Source organism: Thalia democratica, chromosome 1, assembly GCF_965202585.1.
Source record: "Thalia democratica chromosome 1, ktThaDemo2.hap1.1, whole genome shotgun sequence".
Lineage (NCBI taxonomy): Eukaryota > Metazoa > Chordata > Thaliacea > Salpida > Salpidae > Thalia > Thalia democratica.
In genome coordinates this window covers 105,922,221-105,942,203 of record NC_139165.1, presented here as the reverse complement: position 1 = coordinate 105,942,203, position 19,983 = coordinate 105,922,221, and positions in this window count along the sequence as shown.

Genomic DNA, 19,983 nt, shown 5'->3' with positions numbered 1-19,983 from the left:
TTTGACGCTATATTTAATTGATAAGTTCCATACTCTGATAAATAAAAGTTAACTTAGCCAAATAATTTCGTTTTTAACTAACGTTCAACAATAGATTCGATTAAATTTGGCAGTAAAGCTTAGTAGTCTTGTGTTTAAAACCATAAAATATATCTTGTTTTTCATTGTGTTTTCTTCTCTAAAATTCGAGTATGTTTTTACATGAAAAAAAGTCTCAAAAGCTTAAAACTTCAGTACAGTTGTAACTAAAAAAATAATATTAATTTATAAACAAATTATAAGTTTGAAATTTAAGCCTGAAACTTTAGAAACCTCCTACCGCAGCTTTACGGGGAAATGAAACCCAATCTGTTAGTTTTCTTTTATTCATAATAAATGTTTGAGCAGTACATGTGCAAATTTTAATATATTTAATTTGAACATATATAACACCCTAATACTTAAAACTTTATTCTAAAAAAATTAACAATTGATTTTTAGTACTTATATTTTTGACTGGGTTCGTAATACACTTTAATTAATGTTGTCATCAAATTTTAATGTAATTTATAAATGTTCTGTTTTTAAGATTTTTCATAAGTAAAACTATCAATATCAACCATCATATATCTCACATGTTTGAACAGCTAACATACTTTTTTGAAACTTAAAAACAAAATAAAGTTTGTAGTTTTCATTTTACTTTTTTTTTTTTAGTTGATGTTGTTTTTTTTATATTTGTCATATGTTATAATTTGCATAGAACAATTGAATATTTCAATGCTTTTCAAATTTTACAACAAATGAATTCAAAATTATTATCCAGTTTTATATAAGTTCTTTAGGTTTTTTTAATGAAATACTTACCAAAAAAAAAAATATATTTTAATTTTTTTTTTTTTTTTTTCTAGCTTAAATTATTTTTAAAATATAATTTTTTTTCTTTTTAATTAACTACTTTTAAGTAAAAATAACTAATATGCTTGAGTTTACCGCTAAAATAATCAAAAACTAAAACTCCTGAAAGCTAACGCACTTTAAGCAAAAACTTGTCGCATATTTTAAGCAAATTTTAAAGTTTATTAAAAAATTAAGTGTCCAATTGACGTAGCAAGCGAAATGCAACAACAGTTTTAAAAACTTTTCTGAATATATTAAAGAACAAAATTTTTTATTTACCTTTATGCATAGTGTGTTCAGTATTGTTTTTTATTTAAAAGCTGTCGAAAAACAGCTAAAAGTTCCAAATATGACAAAAATTAAAATCTTCTTTGAACACTTTTATAAATAAATTTTCTTTATTTCGACAATTTTAAGTAATAAAAATTTAACAAAAGCATAAAGTAAACTTTAGAATGATTTTTAAAATTATGTAAATAAGATTATTGATAAAAATAACAGTTTTTCTTTTGTTTACATAGTTTCATTAAAATTTACTTTTGAAAGATTACGTCATAATATTAACTGTATGTCTTTGTAAGTACTTATATGTTTAAAACTGTTACCTATGTAGAGCTTTGGTTTATTTACCATGTTTCGCAGCAATTTAAAACTTATAAAACATATAAATATAGAGAAAACAGTAAAAAAGCAGGTTTTGTTAATTAAAAAAAGAATCATTTTTCTATTCAAAATCGTTGGTATGTGAAATATTTTATTATATAAGAAAACAAAACATCTTTATATTATCAAAATTGAGATGCATTTTTTATCATAATTATTTGAAATTTCATCACTATTTGTCTAGAAATATTTATTTTCATTAATCAATCTTAAAATCTGTTGCAAAATTAAGAACTGAGTAATGTCAAGATTAACAAACTTGTTAACAAAATAGTCAGACCTTACAATCCCTTAACTTGCAAAATCTTTGACACCTCTCCTCTATCCTTACGGGAAAATGTAATCTGTTAGTATTTTTACTGATAATAAACGTTTGAGCAGTACATGTGCTAATTTATATATATATATATATATATAAATTAATTTAATATTTATATAATTAAACATGTATAATTTAATACTATAGCTTTATTTAAAAAAAAAACTATTGATTATTAGCACTATATACTTGATACTTTTGACCGGATTCGTAAAACACTACAATCAATATTGTTATCAAATTTTACTGTAATTTTTAAATGTTCTTTTTTTAAGATTTTTCATAAGTAAAACTATTAATTTCACCCATCAATTATCTCAAATGTTTGAATAGCTAACATACTTTTTTTTAACTTTACGTACAAAATTTAAATTGTAGCTTTCATTTAATTGTTGGTTTTTTGCTAAAAACTGGTATTTTTTTATATATTTGTAATATGTTATAGTTTGCATAGAACAATTGAATATTTCAGTACTTTTTATTTTTTTTCAAAAAAATTATTTTAAAACTAATTTAGTTATATATAGGTTCACAAGGTAATTTTTTCATAAAAAACTATACAAGATTAAATAAAAATTATCTTTCTGTCAGTTTTTTTTGGATTATTTTAACTAATTATTATATTTACTTTTAACATATATTATTATTTTTATATCAATAACTTTTAAGTAATACTTATTAATATGCTTAAATTTACCGCTCAAATATTCAATATGTAAAACTTCTGAAAGCTAACGCACTTCTAGCAATAACCTGTCGCACATTTAAAGCAAATTTTAAAAGTGTTTGAAATATTTATTCTCCAATTGACGTAGCAAGCGAAATGCGACAACAGTTTTATTAACTTTTTTACATATATTAAAGTAAAATTTGTTAACAACTGGTCTTTTGAAATATTGTACTTTGCCAGATATTTAGAAGCTTTTGGAAAGAACTTTAGAAGTTCTTAATTTGATAAAAGTTAAAATCTTCATACATTACTTTTTAAGGATTTTATTTTTATTTTTTTAGTACTTATGTATTAACAAAGACATAGAGTTAACTTTAAAAATATTTACTACTAATTATTATATAAAAAACGATGAATAGAATAATCGTTTTTTCTTAGGTATTATATTGTTTACATAGTTTTCTTAGAAGTTAATTCTAAAGTATTAATTAATAAATTTAGCCGGGATACAGTGCGTCTTTATGTAAAAATTAAACCTTTAAACTGGTGTTGTAATTTTGAAACAAAACTTAATTTTGTTGTAGCAATTAAAAACAACAGAACTGAACACTTTAATTACTTTTTTCGAAATAAAACTACTTTTAATTTATGCATTTATTATTAAAAGCTTATTATTTTAAGTACAGTGTTTACTAGTTATTTTCTCACAATAGGTTTGATAGGAAAATAGCTTTAAAATTATACAAAAATTAAGCATGCTTTTGTTTATTTCATCACTGGTTTAGTAATATTTTACTTTAAAAGTGACAAATAATACTTTTAAATAAGTTTATAGCAATAGTCAAATACTTTATTTAAGTAATTGTTCATAGAGAATTTACCAGTGGTTTAAAAGTATAAACAATATTTAGAATCATAACTATAAAAAATAGTTTTCAATAGATAAGCCACTATTTACTTGATTGAAATTTTATCATAAAAATTTAGTTATACCCTCATAGTATGTTATAGCTGTATAGTTTGTTAGTTATAAAACGCTTACTAATGTCTTACAACGCGTTTTCTTTTGTCATTAACCGGTACACGTTGAATTGTGAGGTCTTAGGGACTTGAGTTTATGGCAAGTATGGCCGGTTAACTGTGGTATCTAATGAGAAATTTATAAAAACAACAGTGATCATGATTCTTGGTTCAACCAGATAAAGAAAAATTAATTAATATAAAAATAGTATTTAAAGCTTCATTAGCAATATATAAATTTTTAGAATAAATAATTAGTTAATTCACTTTTTAAACTCATCAAAGCCGGTGTAAAAGATTTAAATTTCTTAATTATCTTTTTTTATAAAACGCTTACTAATGTCTTACAACGCGTTTTCTTTTGTCATTGACCGGTACACATTGAATTGTCAGTTTTTGGGTACTTGAAGTTGTGGCAAGTATAGCCGGTTTACTGTGATCTTTGATGAGAAATTTAAAAAAATAACTTTTATTATGATGTTGTGTTTAACTGAATGAAGAAAATTTATTTCAAGTAAAAGTTTTATTTTTAAGCTTTTAACTAGGTCTTAAAAAAGCTGTAATGTAGATAATAGTTTTAAGTAAAAAAATTCACAATTTCTCTAAAACAAATGTTTTTTCTAGTTTTTCACACAAAAATTTATATTTTTGCCGGCTTTCATTACTTTTATACCTTAAAAAATTTTTACTTGTACTTATGTACTTCAATAACTAATGAAGCAGTTTCATTTTTTGCGGTTAAAAAAGTTTTCTTTTAATAAAAACTGTAAAGTCGATACTATTTTTCTGAAAAATAAATTGAGTAGTTAGTTTTGGAAATTTTCTTTTTACTTTTATTTCAATTTCCATAAAAAGCTTATTTTCATTAATTGAATATTAATAGTTTAGGTTTTTTTAATACTCTTTAAAACATGATTTGTATTTTCAAAATTCGACACTGCTTAAAATAGCAAATATTTAAAGTTATTGCAAAACGCTTATGTACTTAATATAATGCTAATGTACTAATTTACTTTCATATTGCTTCCATTTGGAAATGTAAAGCATTTTTTTGTATAGAGAAGTATTAGACTGAATTTTTTGATGTTGAAAAACATCTAAACAATAACTTTAATAGCTAAGAGTGTCTTTAAGTATAGAGTACATCTGATTATAAGAATAATAAACAATTGTACAAATTATTGTGGAAGTAAACACATAAAAGTTCCATAAACTCAGAGCGTCTGCCTTTATTTTTAGTGTCAATCCAATCAGGTTTGTTAATTATTTTCAGTATGTATGACTAATAAAAGTGAAAATTTTAAGAATTATTGAACAAATATAGAAATTATACAAAAAGGTTGAGTCTTAAAAACTATTTACTTTACTTACTTAATTACTTAAATTATTGAACTACATTACTTAATTTTTTTATATTAACTTGAATTAAATTAGAAGTCATTTTCGATATCTACAACTTTATTATTCTCGCATTAAAAGCAAAAATTTGTTGCATACTAACTGCTTTTTTTTACTAATAAACTCTTGTATGTTTTTATTTTAGTGTCATAGTATGTATCAATATGGTCATTTAAGTTACTAGTGAAGGTTAATTTCTTAAATAAATATTTATATCACAACTTAATAAACAGTTCTACTTTGCTATACTTTATTTAAAAACTTCTAAAAAAGTTATTGTACTTTTAAATTTATATTTTATTCTAGTTTCACTTGAAAGACGGAGTTTCGCACAAAACTAAAAAATGTTGCATTTACTACTACAGCAAATTTATAGTAATTAAAATCAACTTAAAAGAGACTCAAATATTTTTGTTGAATATTTTAGTAAAGCAAGATTTTTGGTTATTTTAGCTACAAACCAAATTAATTCGATCCGAATTAAACAGCAATTAAAAAATTGAAATCTCTACATTGCTTTTAAGTTGTTGATTCAGTTGAGTTGTGGTATTAATCGATAATTGTTGTGTAAAAAAGAAAAAAAAATGTTATTGCTTTGTTTACAATAAAACTTTAATTATAATACAATACTACTTAAAAAGTTTATAAAATCTATCTGTTCATACTTGGTGCCTTAACTGTTTTATGTGACTTCCTTAGTTTTGATGTTTTTTTTGCTTTAACTCTCCGTTTTGTACCTTCGTGTCACTTGTATTCTTTGTAACGATCAGATATTCTTCTTTTAAGTTCTCAACATCAGGAAACAGCTTTTCTTTAATCGCTTTCCTAAACTCTCTAGGGGTCCAATGCAATTATAAGTATTTGTTACCTTTTTGAGCTCTTTTCCGTAAGTTTTAACTACAATATCTGCGGACAAGCCACTCATTTTTGATCATTCTGCTTTTGCTAAAACTTTGGCCGACTTTGCAATCCTGTTATTAAGTATATCAAAATTATTTTAAGGTTTCAATCTCTTTTTGTCTTTTCTGTAATGGCCCAATAGTTTCTTTAATATTTGTTGGCCAATGGCCGTAATGCAGTAAGAATTTTTTATTTTTCATATGATTTTAAACTTTAATATAATTTTTAAACTACGAATTTTGTTTCAAATCTAAACAGTTTTAAACTAAGGTATTTTACATCAAAAAGATTAAGCGAAATTTATGAATTTATTTATTTTTATCTGCACTTTTCTAAAAATATTTATTTCATAGTTCGTTTACTAATAAATACTAATAACTAATTTTGTTTCTACAAATCGTTTGCTATTAAACAACTTTACAGTACTAACAAAAATAACATGTAATGTATATATAATTTTCCACTTCAAACCTTATATTTCATCTATCTCTTTACCTTCAAGCAAAGTTGAACATATTTGTATAAAAAGTTTATAATGTTTTTAGTTTAAATGTTCCCCATTTTTACTTTTACAGCGGCTAGTAAATACCGTTGAAAAAATTAAATTGCAAAGGTTAAATATAAATAAACAAAGACTAAGATTTCTTGAGTACTCAATTTGGCGCTAAATTCAATTGATAAGTTTCATATTATGATAAATAAAATTTAACTTAGCCAAGTGAATAAGTTTATTTTAACTAATGTTCATCAAAAAGATTAACAAAATTTGGAAGACAAGTTTAGTAGTCTAGTATTTAAAACCATAAAAAAGTTTTTTTTCGTTATGTTTTCTTCACTAAAATTCGAGTATGTATTTATATGAAAAAAAAGTCTCAAAAGCTTAAAATTGCAGTATAGTTCTAACTAGAAAATAATAGTAATTTATTTAAAAATTATTAGGTTGGAATTTAAGCCTGAAACCTTAGAAACCTCCTACTGCAGCTTTACGGGGAAATAAAACCAATCTGTTAGTTTTATTTTATTGATAATAAACGTTTAAGCAGTACATGTGCAAATTTTGTTATATCTAATTTAAACATACATAATACCCTGATACTGTTAGCTTTATTCTAAAAGATTAATGTTTTGATTTTTCGTACTATATATTTCATATTTTGACCGTTTTCGTATTACACTTTAATTGATGACGTTATCAAATTTTACTGTAATTTTTAAAGATTGTTTTTTTAAGATTTTTCACCAGTAAAATTATTGATTTCAACCATTATATATCTAACATGTTTAAACAGCTAACATACTTTTTTCAACCTTACCAACAAAATTATATTCATAGTTTTTTTTTAGTTTTTGGTTTTTAGTTATAAACTGATGTTGCTTTTTTTATATTTGTAAGATGTTATAATTTGCATGGAACAATTGAATATTTCAGTGCATTTTTAATTTTTATAAGAAAGATATTTTAAAAGTTTATTAAATTTTATATAGCATCCTAAGGTTTTTTTTAATGAAAAATATGTAAAATTGAAAAAAAAAATTATCTTTCTGTCAGTTTTTTTTTTATTTTAACTAATTATTACAAATATTTTTAACATATATTATTATTTCAATTTCATACAATAAACAAATTTTAAGTAAAACTACCTAATATGTTTGAATTTACCGCTCAAATATTCAAAAACTAAAACTCCTGAAAGCTAACGCACTTTAAGCAAAAACCTGTCGTATTTTTAAGCAAAATTTTAGAAGTGTTTGAAATATTTATTCTCCAATTGACGTAGCAAGCGAAATGCGACAACAGTTTCTTAAACTTTCCTACATATATTAAAGGACTTTGTTTTTGTTTCGTCTTCTGAAATGTTACAATTTTCTAAGATATTTTGATGCCGTTGAAAAACAGCTACAAGTCCTTAACATAAAAAAAAATTTTTTACAACAGTTTTACAAAATGATTGTTCATTTTAGAGAATTTTTAACTTTTAAATATTTGCAAAGACTTACAGTTAATTTTATAATGTTTTACTTATAGTTACGTTTTAAGAAATTGATCATTGAAATAATTGTGTTTTTTTCGGTGTTAAACAACTTACATAGTTTAATTAGAGTTAACTTATGAAAGAAAACGTTATGAAATTAACTGTAATTTTTTGTAAATAAAAAAATTCTTAGAATTGTTACCTCTGTAAAGCCTTAGTCTATTTAACATGTTATGCATATAATTATAATTTAAGATTGTTATAAATGTTGTAGCGTAGTAACAAATCAAGTTGTTTTTTTTTTTTTTTGATTTTTCTTTATGTAATAAAATAATTGATATGTCAGATGTTTTATCATATCGGAAAGCAAAAAATCTTAAGTTTATAAAAAATGAGATGTAATTTTTAGTTATAATGATTTAAAATTTTATTACTATTTGTGAAGAAATATATATTAAAATTAATCAGTTTTAAATTCTCTTGCAAGGTTAAAATTGTAAAAAATTTATAAGTCAAATTTTATTTTTATAATGTCTTTTAAAAATAAAATTGTTTAGGTTCTGCGTCAAGAAAAAGAACATAGAAGTGAATTTAGTTTGTTATAATATTTCCATAACAATTTATTATCTGTTAGAAGGTTTCCACTAACCTAATAGAAATATTTAAGTGATTTAGCTTGTTTTAAAAACTAAAATAATTTAACCAAAATTTTCATTGACAAGAAAATTGTTTAGTTGACTTATCATAAAAATTTAACATACAATAATTTTTATTATTAAATTTCTAAATTTATGTTTGCTTTTTGTTGATAATCAATATTTTTTTTTATATTTTGTTTAATTCTACATACAATATTATTACTGGTTTGGTTTTAAAAGTTTTGACATTACTCTTACTAATTAGCGCTTAAATTTTCTAAAATCAAGTGAAAAAAACAAAAAAAATTTTTTTTTACATTACTATAACCTACAAATCAAATGTTTTACATAAGTCAATGTTGCGCGACTACTTTTTTTTAAATTCCTTTTATTTTGTTTCAAGTTTATCAGTCGTTTAGTTAATTTAAACACAATAAGTTTTTGTTAGTTTATAATTCATATATTTACAAACTTCCTCATATTTTTTGTCAAAAAACAGCTTTTAAAGAATATACAAAAAAAAATCAAACCTCTCCTTAAATAAAAGTAAGAACTTTTTACAACTTTAAAAAGGTATGTTTTACCTTAAAAAAAATTAAACGTCTTAATTTAAAATTGTATTCATTACATAACAAAGATTTATTAACACCCTTTGAGTTTGTTTTTGTTTTTATTAATAAGTTTTGTAAAATCCATAAATAATTGTTTTACCAAGTAATTTCTTTTGTCAATTTAATAAAACATTAGCTTTGTTTAGTAGACAAAAATAGATTTTGTTTATATCAATTTAACACACGTTTTGTTCTGTTTTATCATATTGTCAATTTAGTTCTAACTTATCTTAGGCTTTTGTTGTGCCAAGCGTTTTAAATTGATAACACTTTTGATTGATTGTGTACTTTGTTTATAATATAAATGGCTTTGTATTATTTTATATATTTATACTTTCTTTAAATTAAATTTTAATTTTGATAAACTTAAAAATTATCAATGTTAAATATTTTTCAAGTGTTAAGTTTTTGAAATAAATTTAAAAACAAATTCAGGTAATTTAACTATATTATTTACATTAATTAATTAAACATATCTTACAATTACATTATTTTAATTATAAAAATTAACTAAAATACATTTGTTATTATAAATTTAAATTTTTTGTAGTAGTTCACCAAAATTTACTTTTTTCAGCCAATCAGGTGATAACAACGATTATTCAGGAATAACAAAAAATTAACAGTTGATGAAAAATTTTATCATTATATTTAACAGGTCTGTTTTATTGCTTTACAACCTTACTTAAAATTCAAACAAAATGAAATTTTTAACATAACAAACTTAAATGTGTTTTCATGGTAATTGTTTTCGTTTTTGAGGATTTTTGCATAGTAGTCATATGTAAACTTTGTGACTTGCAACAAGTTAATATTAATTTAAATGTAGATAGACAAAGACTAAGACTTCTTGAGAACTAATTTAGACGCTAAATAATTAAACATGTTAAATTTCTTTTAAAACTTAATGTTCAACAAAAGAGTTAATAAAATTGAGTTCAAAAATTGTGTACTTTTATGTTTTAAACCATAAGAAAATACAATTAAAAAACTTGTTCCTCATTATGCTTTCTACTTCAAAATACGAGTATGTATTTAAATTAAAAAACTTTAAGTTTCGAATTCAATATACTTTCAAGTACAAAAATTAATGTATCATACTTACCAAATTAGCTTAATATTTTAGTTTGGAATTATTTTAGTAACCTTTGACACTCTCTCCTGCAGCCTAACGGGAAAATGAAACCCAATATGTTAGTTTTTTTTTATTGATAATAAACGTATAAGTTAACTTGTGCAAATCTTAATATATTTAATTTAAACATTTATAATACCCTAATACTACTACCTTTTATTAAAAAAAAGCAAAGTTATTGAGTTTTAGTACCATATACTTAATGTTTATTTATTGGTTCATAATATTGTTTAATTAATATTGTTAACAGGGTTACTGTAAAATTTTATAATTTATTTTTTACAAGATTTTTATAAGTAAACTATTGATCTCAAGCATCATATATCTAACATGTTTGAACAGCTAACATACAGTTTTTAAACTTAACAACAAAGTTTAATTTTTTATTTTCCTTTAGATTGTTGAATTTTTGTTATAGACTGATGTGTTTTTTGTTATATTTTTAAGATGTTAAAATTTGCATAGAACAATTGAATATTTCAGTGCTTTTTAATTTTTACAACAAAGTTATTAAAACGCTACCCAGTTCTATATAAAATCCTAAGTATTTTTTTATTGAAAACTAATTGAAACTTTGAAATAATATCTTTATGTCAAGTTTTTTTTTCTGTTTATTTCAACTAATGATTTTAAATAAAATTTTATTTTAAAAACATACATAATTAATTTCAAGTCAAAAAATTTTAAGTATAACTAACTAACATGCTTGAATTAACCGCTAAAATATTCCTAAACTAAAACTCCTTAAAGCTAACGCACTTTAAGCAAAACGTGTCGCATATTTTAAACAAACTTTAAAGTTTATTAAAAAAATAAGTGTTTAATTGACGTAGCAAGCGAAATGCAACATTAGTTTCATATACTTTCCCATATATATTAAAACAAAATATTTTTCTGAATTGTCCGTTGAAAGTTGTATTTACTGGTATATTTTAAAGTTGTTGTAAGATAGCTATAAGTACTTAATATGAAAAAAAAAATCATTGTTCAAGAATTTTACAAATTATTTGTGTTTTATAAGATTTAAATATTTACAAATACTTACAATTAAATTTATAATGTTTTACTTCATGCGCGACAATTTTACAAATTTTCATTGATAAATATCGCAAATTCACAATTTATTCAAATCTTTAAGAATTAAACTTTGTTTGAATGGTTGGCTATGTTAAGTTTTTATGTGTTAAGTTTTTTTGTTAGTTTATTAAATGTTGAACAAGTTTTTGTAAAATTTTAATAATTAGCTACTTTTAATACTTATATTTTTACTATATATATAACATTCAAAAATAAATCTATAAACTCTAAGTTTTTCTTTTGTAATCAGATTATTTAATCTTTAATTAAAATAATAATAACCAAAGAATGCATAAACTCTTATGTTATGTTTTTGTAATTGTAAAATGAAATTGATAAAAGTTTTGTTTTTTTAAATCGATTTAACTTTTAAAAAAACGTAAATTAAATTAATACCATTCATAAAATGTTTCATATTATAAAATTAAAAACTAAAGTTCTTAAAGTGTTTTTGTTGTGATTTGGTGTTGCAGAAAGTGCGTGATTTTTTCATTTACTTAATTTTGCTATTGAACTAAATATTTTTTTTTGTATAAAGCTTAATATTGTAATTGAACTTATACAATTAATGAAATTTATATGTTACAACTAAGAAAATAAAAACATAACATTATGTAGTGAAAAATTAGTAGTTTATAATACTAGTTGTTTCTAATTCACTTAAATGGATAATATGCTTTTGGAAGAATTTTTTTTTTACTCTAGTTTGTAACTTTTAAGTCAAGATTTTTTTGGATAACAACTATTGAACAATTTTTTAAGTATTTGAAATTTTTTTATTGGAATTGTACTTTTATGTATTAAAACTTAGTTGTTTATGTTTTTATCTAAATTTTGTTTCAGTAGGTTGCAAATAAACCAACTAATGATAGTATTGCTGTTACTGTACTATATGCAAAATACTTAAAACTATAAGTTATAAAAATAAATTTATGCTCGCATTTTTTAGTATCGTAGTGACGTCATTTGATTTCCAGCAAGTACTTTACTCGGTAAAATGAATATTAACAATTTAAATTTTCGTTACACACTCGTCTACTTTATTCTCACACAGTATTTCAATATTTATGGCGCTTAGAATGAGCGCTTGAAAATAAAAAAACTTTCTTTAAGTAAACAATTTCCAAGTCCTTTATGTACTTAACAAAAATCAAATATTTCTCATTGTTATTTGAAATTTTTGATTTTATTTAGAAAAAAAAATATTTTATTTAAATTTTTTAAAGGTTTATTTCTATCAACTGAGTTCTTACTTATTTATATGTAATGTGTATGTGGATATTGACTAAGTTAATCTTATTATACTTTTATGAATATATGTATATTACTATATATATTATGCTTCACTTTAGGTTTTATTCCAAAAAAATATTTTTTCAACTTTGATGGGTGAAATTTTTACAATTTTATTAATTCATTTTTATTTTTTTAATTTTTTCATGCAAACATATACTAAAACTATTAGATGATAAGGCTACAGTGTAACTTGTTTATCTCTTTGCAATTACAATGTTTAAACTGATTGTAAAGATGTGATAATGATTAATAAATAAATGAAATAAAAACAGTAACACCAAGGTTGTAGGTGATAGATAAATGTTATAATAAATAAACTTAAAATTAAGTAAAGATTTTAATAATAAGTTATTTTACTTTAGTTGTAATTACTCTGAAAGTTGTATTATCTATTTTAAAAGTACATCAGATTTAAAAATTATATTTTTAAGGAATATTTTTTTAAATATTTTTTTTTTATTATCAATAATTTTTTTTATATTCGATATTTAATACCAAGGTACAGTAAAAGTTGCGCTTAATTAAATTTTTTACTTACTGAGCTATTAAAAAAAAAACTAGTTCTACTTTTTACAATAAAAACGATTTTTCTATCGGCACTTGGTTTTTTGCAGACGTAACTTGTTGAAAAAAGAATATTAGCTTAAAATTAGACAACTTTAGATTAGAAATACAACAACTTTAATTTGAATGCAACAACTTTGTTGTGAATGTTATATATATACGTATATATATAATTTTGTTTTAAATGTCATATATAAGTTGTATAAAAGCTCTATCTACTTGAACTTAGAGAAAATTAAAGTATTTTATACTTGTATAGAGTTACGTCTTCTATTTTATAGATAACATCATATTCTCCTTTTTATTTAGTATAGTTTAAGTATTTACGAAAAATCTAACAAATCAGTTTTATTAAAACTCATATAACAAATGCTTAAAAGTGTTAAACCATTATGCTTGTTATTATATTAAGTTACTAATGATGTTCATTTTAAACGACATAAATCCTTACTAAAATTATAATTTATAAAGCTGCTTTCTTTTTAAGAACAATATTAATTTTTTATGTTTTACTAACGCTGATTTTATCAAGTATTTTTTTTAATTATAGCGTTGAGTCATTAATTATAAAAAAAACAGTTTGTTTTTTAATTAAGTTTAGTTTTTCTGAAAAACTTATTGTTGTATTAATTTTTATTTCGCACTGCTTTTGATAAATTATTCGTTAAAACACCATTATCTCAAGTACACGTAACACTTTTATTTTCAAAACTAAATGTTATCTGATTATCATGTATTTGAATCTTTGAAAACTCCAATTCAATTCTGTTTTCAAAATGAGGTTACTGTTTAATCTTATTATTTATGCTTCTTATTTCTTATATTAATTTAGACTAACTTGTGCTAGTGTAAGAATAAAAATTAATTTTGCTACTGACTTTGTTGTTTTTTTATAGAGGTTTAATTCTTAAGAAATTTGTCTTTACAAAAAATTGTAAAACATTATGAGTAAGTATTATTTTATAGTTCAAAAAGAAATTAATTATTTTAATGTTTAATAAAATTATTTCTTATTAGTTTTCATATCATGGTTATCCGGCTTAAAGTTTTAAAGACTATATCACTATGCCATAAAATCTCAGAATTACATGTGTGCTTCATTTTATTAACACATGTTTGTCAAAAAACTGAAGTTAGGGATATTTGTAAAAAAATCTGAAAATCAAACTAAAAATCTGTAAAAACTGAAGTTTTAAATAAGTTTTACATGTAAAGTAATGAAATTTTTAACTAACACAATAATTGTGAAATATAGATTAATTTTTGTTATCAATAAATTTTATTATTAAAAAAAAGTTTTAATTACTTAACAATATCTTTTCATCGTTGTTATATTAATTTTATAATTTTTAACCTTTAATTTATCTATACTCTAAAAACACACCAGAAAACTTGTTCGTTTGAAAACCTGGATGACATTTCTCAAAGATCTTTAACAACCCTGTATTAATCAAAGTAGCCACTTAAATTGCAACCAGGGAAAATCCTTGAATTTGATAATATAGACTGAAAAGATATAAAAAGCCTGGAAATTTAAATATTTTTTTAGTTTCGAGTAGTTAAATGTATTTTTGAAAGGATTAATCTATCATAATGGTAAAAACTTTTGTCATTATAAGTGTTTTTTAACTGATAATATTCTAATAAAAGTATCTTTTTATTATTATTATACTACTTAACACAGTTTTTAAATTTAAAATTCAAATTATTCAAACTAAAAGTAGACCCACAAACATGTATGAAAAAAATTCAGAAAATCTAGAAAAAATTATTCAAAAAATTGTTTAAAACCTGTATTAATGAAAAATTTGAAAAATATGTGTATATTATAACTTTTTTCAATTAAGTTTTTTGAGCCATTATTACATTTTGTGGGTATTGGGTTCTGACGAGATAAAAATGAAGAAACTTCACCACAATGAGCTCAATTCTTTCTGTATACATTAAAAATATATTAAAAACTATGTAAGAAATAATTATAAACAAATATTTAATTAACAGTCATGCGAAATCTGGTTGTATAGAATACCTGTACATCCTAAGAAAACGTTCCTCATCCTGAAAGATCATTTGTATCAAGGACTATGCTGCTGTCCAAGTTAGTATTTGTATTTTATATACTACTACACCTAGTAGTACATCTTATAGTATTTAATTATACAATGTGGAAAGCAAAATAATATTGTTAAATAATTACTATGTCCCCCAATAAATGAATTTTTTATTATCCTTTAAGTTTTTATGATAAATATCTAAAGTCTCGAACGGGTCAATTCTAAATTTATAATAACTTTTTATTATTATTAAAATTTATTTGATGTTTTTATAGGTTGTCAAATTGTTAACCATATTTTGGTAAACAACTGATTAAAGTAAACTAGTTCAAGGTTATATTTCAGGGTTTCCATATTCTCATGCAAAATAGAGCCATTTCAGCCTAGTTTATCAGCTTTTTTGCTGACCCTGGCTAATTTGGATTTTTTCAATTGCATCTTTTCAATTTAGGCTGGCATTTTATAACTTTAAACTTTATATTAAAATATATAGATTTTCTGAGTCCTTAATCAGCACTCAGACCTACCTAAAAAACTTGGAATTTGACAATGTAGGCAAAAAGGAAATCTGGAAAGACTTGGAGTTTCAAACAAATGTCACTAATGTCATGAAAAATCCTAGTATCTCAACAAATATCACTTAAAAAGCTTGGAAAAACCTGGAGTTTTGAACATTTTTTATTCATTTTCTCCCTGCTACCTAGCTCTTTGTTTTTGTTGTAAAAATAATATGTCCAATTACTATTTAATGAAGTAAGAATGAAAACTGCTATCAGTTTCTTAAAACAGTTTTTGTTTTAAAACCTTAGTTTTGTAATTAAATATATCTCAAAAATTTTAACCAGTTTGAAACACTTACAGTTTGAAACCTTTCTTCAAGCTGATTGAAGAAGTACAATTTCTCTCTGGATCCTCAGAAGTAAAACAAATTCAACAGCTTAGTCAGGTAAGAATGGTTAATATTTTTAAATAAAGTTTATAATTGCTTGTATATTTTTATTATAGATTATTCATTTTTTATGTCTGCTACACATTTTTATACTTATTGAACTTAGAATAACATAAATTTCAAATTTTGAAAGTCTGTGTATAACTCAGCTAGTTTAAAATTTAAAAAAAGCCATAATTGACCAAGGCCAGTTTTTATCTGGATGCTGAAAGAGATTTAATGGTGTCATATTTAATATTTTCTACCAATTTTGTTTGAGTGCTTTATATTAATTGCTTTTTATGATTTGATAAATTTGTTTAGTACATTTTAGTTTTTTTGACTGAAAGAGTAGCATTTCTGATTAATTTAATTAGACACCAATAGTTTAAATGTTTTTGTTTAGTTCTTTGTATAAGAAGTTTAAAAATAATATTACAAAAAATGGCTAATTTTTGGAAAAAATGTAAATTAATAAATTTGAAAGTTCAATTTTTTAAAATAAAATTCATTTGATTGATTTTTTAAATGTCATTTTAAATTTAAATGTGAATATAAGCTCTACATGAATTGCTGTCTATAAGAGTAATTAAAAAAAAGTCTTATTTTTGCATTTATAACTGTTTTTAACATTTAACAAGTTGTTATAGTTAAGAAATATATTCAGAAAATAAATTTAATTATATTTGTTCAAAAAATTTTTGTAGTCAAACAATATCTGTAGTTGATAAATATATTCAGGTAATTAATAATAGCAAAAATAGCTCTAACTTTTTTTAAATATTTTCCTACAACTAGTGATAATAATTTATAATTCTGTTATTTTTAGGCCGCCCACATTTGTTTTTATTTATTCTGTTAACATCTATTAACATGTGCAAAAATATATATAATCAATATGTCAATGATTTTAAAAAGTTATATCTTAAACTTATCTTACTCTTTATCTCCCACTGTAAATAAAATGTTCTTCAGTGTATAACAATCAATTGAAATTTTATATTCAACAGTCTTCTATTTTAAGTATACCTAATTATATAAATATAAAATTATATTGAGTTGGACTGTTAAGCACAGCTCTTATAATAAGATTGTTTAAGCATTTTAGAAAAAAGTTAAGTTTCATTATGGATAGTATAAAAATAATAAAATGAAGACATTAAATTGAATGTATCTACTAATCATTGCAAGTTAAATATTGTTTGATGTTTATAGTGGAAAGTAATACATATTAATAACTTGTCATTTTTTTTATTTATTTTTAGTCTTACATCATATTTATACAAAAATTGATTTAAGCATATGCTTAAAAGCTTTTTCAACTACATCATATAGTGTTATTGTTTTTTTATAAACTGTAGATATTTTAAATAGATGAATTAACATTTTATAGCTTATCACTACTTTTAAAAACAGTTGTGCATTATAAAAAACTGTCCAACTGTTTTTTCTCATGACATACTTATGCTACGTTTAAGTATTAAGACGTGAAAAATATATATACTTTCCTTCCCATTTTTTTATGCAACTAGCTTCTTTAAATTAATCCTGAAAACCGAAATATATTGTTTACATATAATAATAAAAGTTTCTTAAATATTATTCTGAAATGATTTGTTATCTAGCTTAAAAAATTTCTGACTGTAAAATATTACCTAAATAAGTTTTTATTTTAATTTAATGCATAATTGGATAACAGCATTTTTGATCGATGTCTAAAAACTGCTTAGTGCTTATTTACTTAAACACAATAAAAGAATTTATAAACAAAAAACTATATGAATAAAGTTTTATAGCATTATAAATAATAATTATGCAAAATCATTTTTTCTTATTATTAATGGCTTGCTGTAAAAATTAAGACAAAGTAAAAATCAACATTTAGAGAAATATAGTAAAACAAAATATTAGATGAGGGCTATTTCAAGTTCTAATTGTTTTCAAATTAAGCTTACTAGTAATACACATTTAAAACTAACTGACTATGTATGTAATATGTACTAATTATTTATGTAATAATGTACCTAAAATGCCTAAGGGCTAATACTTACTATTAACTCCCACAGACCCTTGCCAATTCCATTCTCCAGCAATGACGAGGTCCAACGCTTCCCTGCCTAAAGACTAGAAGCTGTTAGGCAAAATGTCTCTAACCTTTTATGATGGCTCCCAAATTAGTGGTCAAAAAGTCCCTGACTGTTGTGGTAAGATGTTTCGAGACTGGTAAATTTCCCTGAAGCGAAAAGGTGACTAGTTTATTTCTATCTTAGTGTGAATTTTTTGAATGTTTTGACAGTGAATATTACATTCGTATAGTATGTTGTTACTTTTTATTAATCTTTATTAAAAAGTTAACCAAAGGTATTTTTTTAATATGTTTTAGAGATATTTTCCTTTTGTTTGCTTAAATGTATTTATTTAATTTATTTTCAATTTTTCATATTTCTAAATATATTTGAATTATTTGATATGTTTAAATACTGTTAAATTTTTTTCAATGGTACAATATATGTGATTAGATGTAATATAAAACATCCGGATATCCTTTTGAAATTTTTATCTTATATTTCTGAGTTTTTAAAACCAACATCACTAAACTTGAATTGTTTTTTATGTATTAGTTATGTTTAAAATAAAATTGAATAATCAACATACCAATTTAATCAAAATTTTGCAGGTATCAACTTCCTGTTTTCTGCTTGGTGGTCAAGTTCCTGTTGGAGAAGAAGTCTTTCAACGTCAAGTTCACCTCGTCAAACTACGGAGATCTATAGTTTTTAAAATAAAATATTATGATATTTTTGCTCACTGAAACAAACCGTATCTAATAAATTTTTATTTACTTTGTTAAATTATTTTTTTATCATGTAATTTAATAGATTTATGCGAATTGTATATTTTATTCGCGACTGGTTTCGGTGGCAAGAGATTATTGCAACCTTTTCAAGTAAAAATAAAATATGAAACTGCATATAACAATGTTATACGCATCATGTAATTAAAAAAAAATTAGTTATCTAGTTTGACGAATATAGGATTAAATACTGAACATAAAATTTTCTCTTTAGTGATTTTGCTTTCATTTTTATTTTTTGGAAAATTAATTCCAAATTAGCTTTTTTTTCCTGAGATCAAAGTTTAACATACTCATTTTAATAACTGTCCATTTGAAAGATTTAAAGAAATAGTTGCTCCTTAAGTAGTGAATTACCTGTTAATATTTTGTCACTCTAAAAATTTATTACCTGTGTTAGAATTTTTTTAACATTTTACTAATGACTATCTACTAAAGATTCTCCTAAAATGGGCGATTATAGTTAGTAAGGGAAGATGTGTATATAAATGTAAAGTAGAAATTGAACACATGAATTAAATTATCTAAGAATGAGTTTAAGATTTATAATATAATGCATTAGAAATGAATAATCATATATTCGAATTTCCAATATGTTTTACCTAATATCAAATACAAGCGTAATATATTATGATTATTATTTTTAATAAAATGGGTGTGGATGGCTTCACTTTATTCGCAAAATTTTAAAATTGCTTCATGAAAGTGCAGTGTTTTTATTGAATTTATGTAAATTCATACATACATTTGATCCACTCAAGTAATTTCATAATACAAGGTTGCCAAATAACATTGAACTTGACAACTTAAGCTTGAAAAATTGGAGTTATTGAAATTTTGAACACCCAGAATTTTAAAAAAGGTTTACTAGTACAACTTTAAAAAGTTATTATTTAGACAAAATTATTTGTCATCGTCATTTTTTATTTAAACAAGAATTTAAAGGAATTTTTCATTATATAATTTAACGCAGCTTTTTCCTTAAACATAATTTTAAGTTTTAA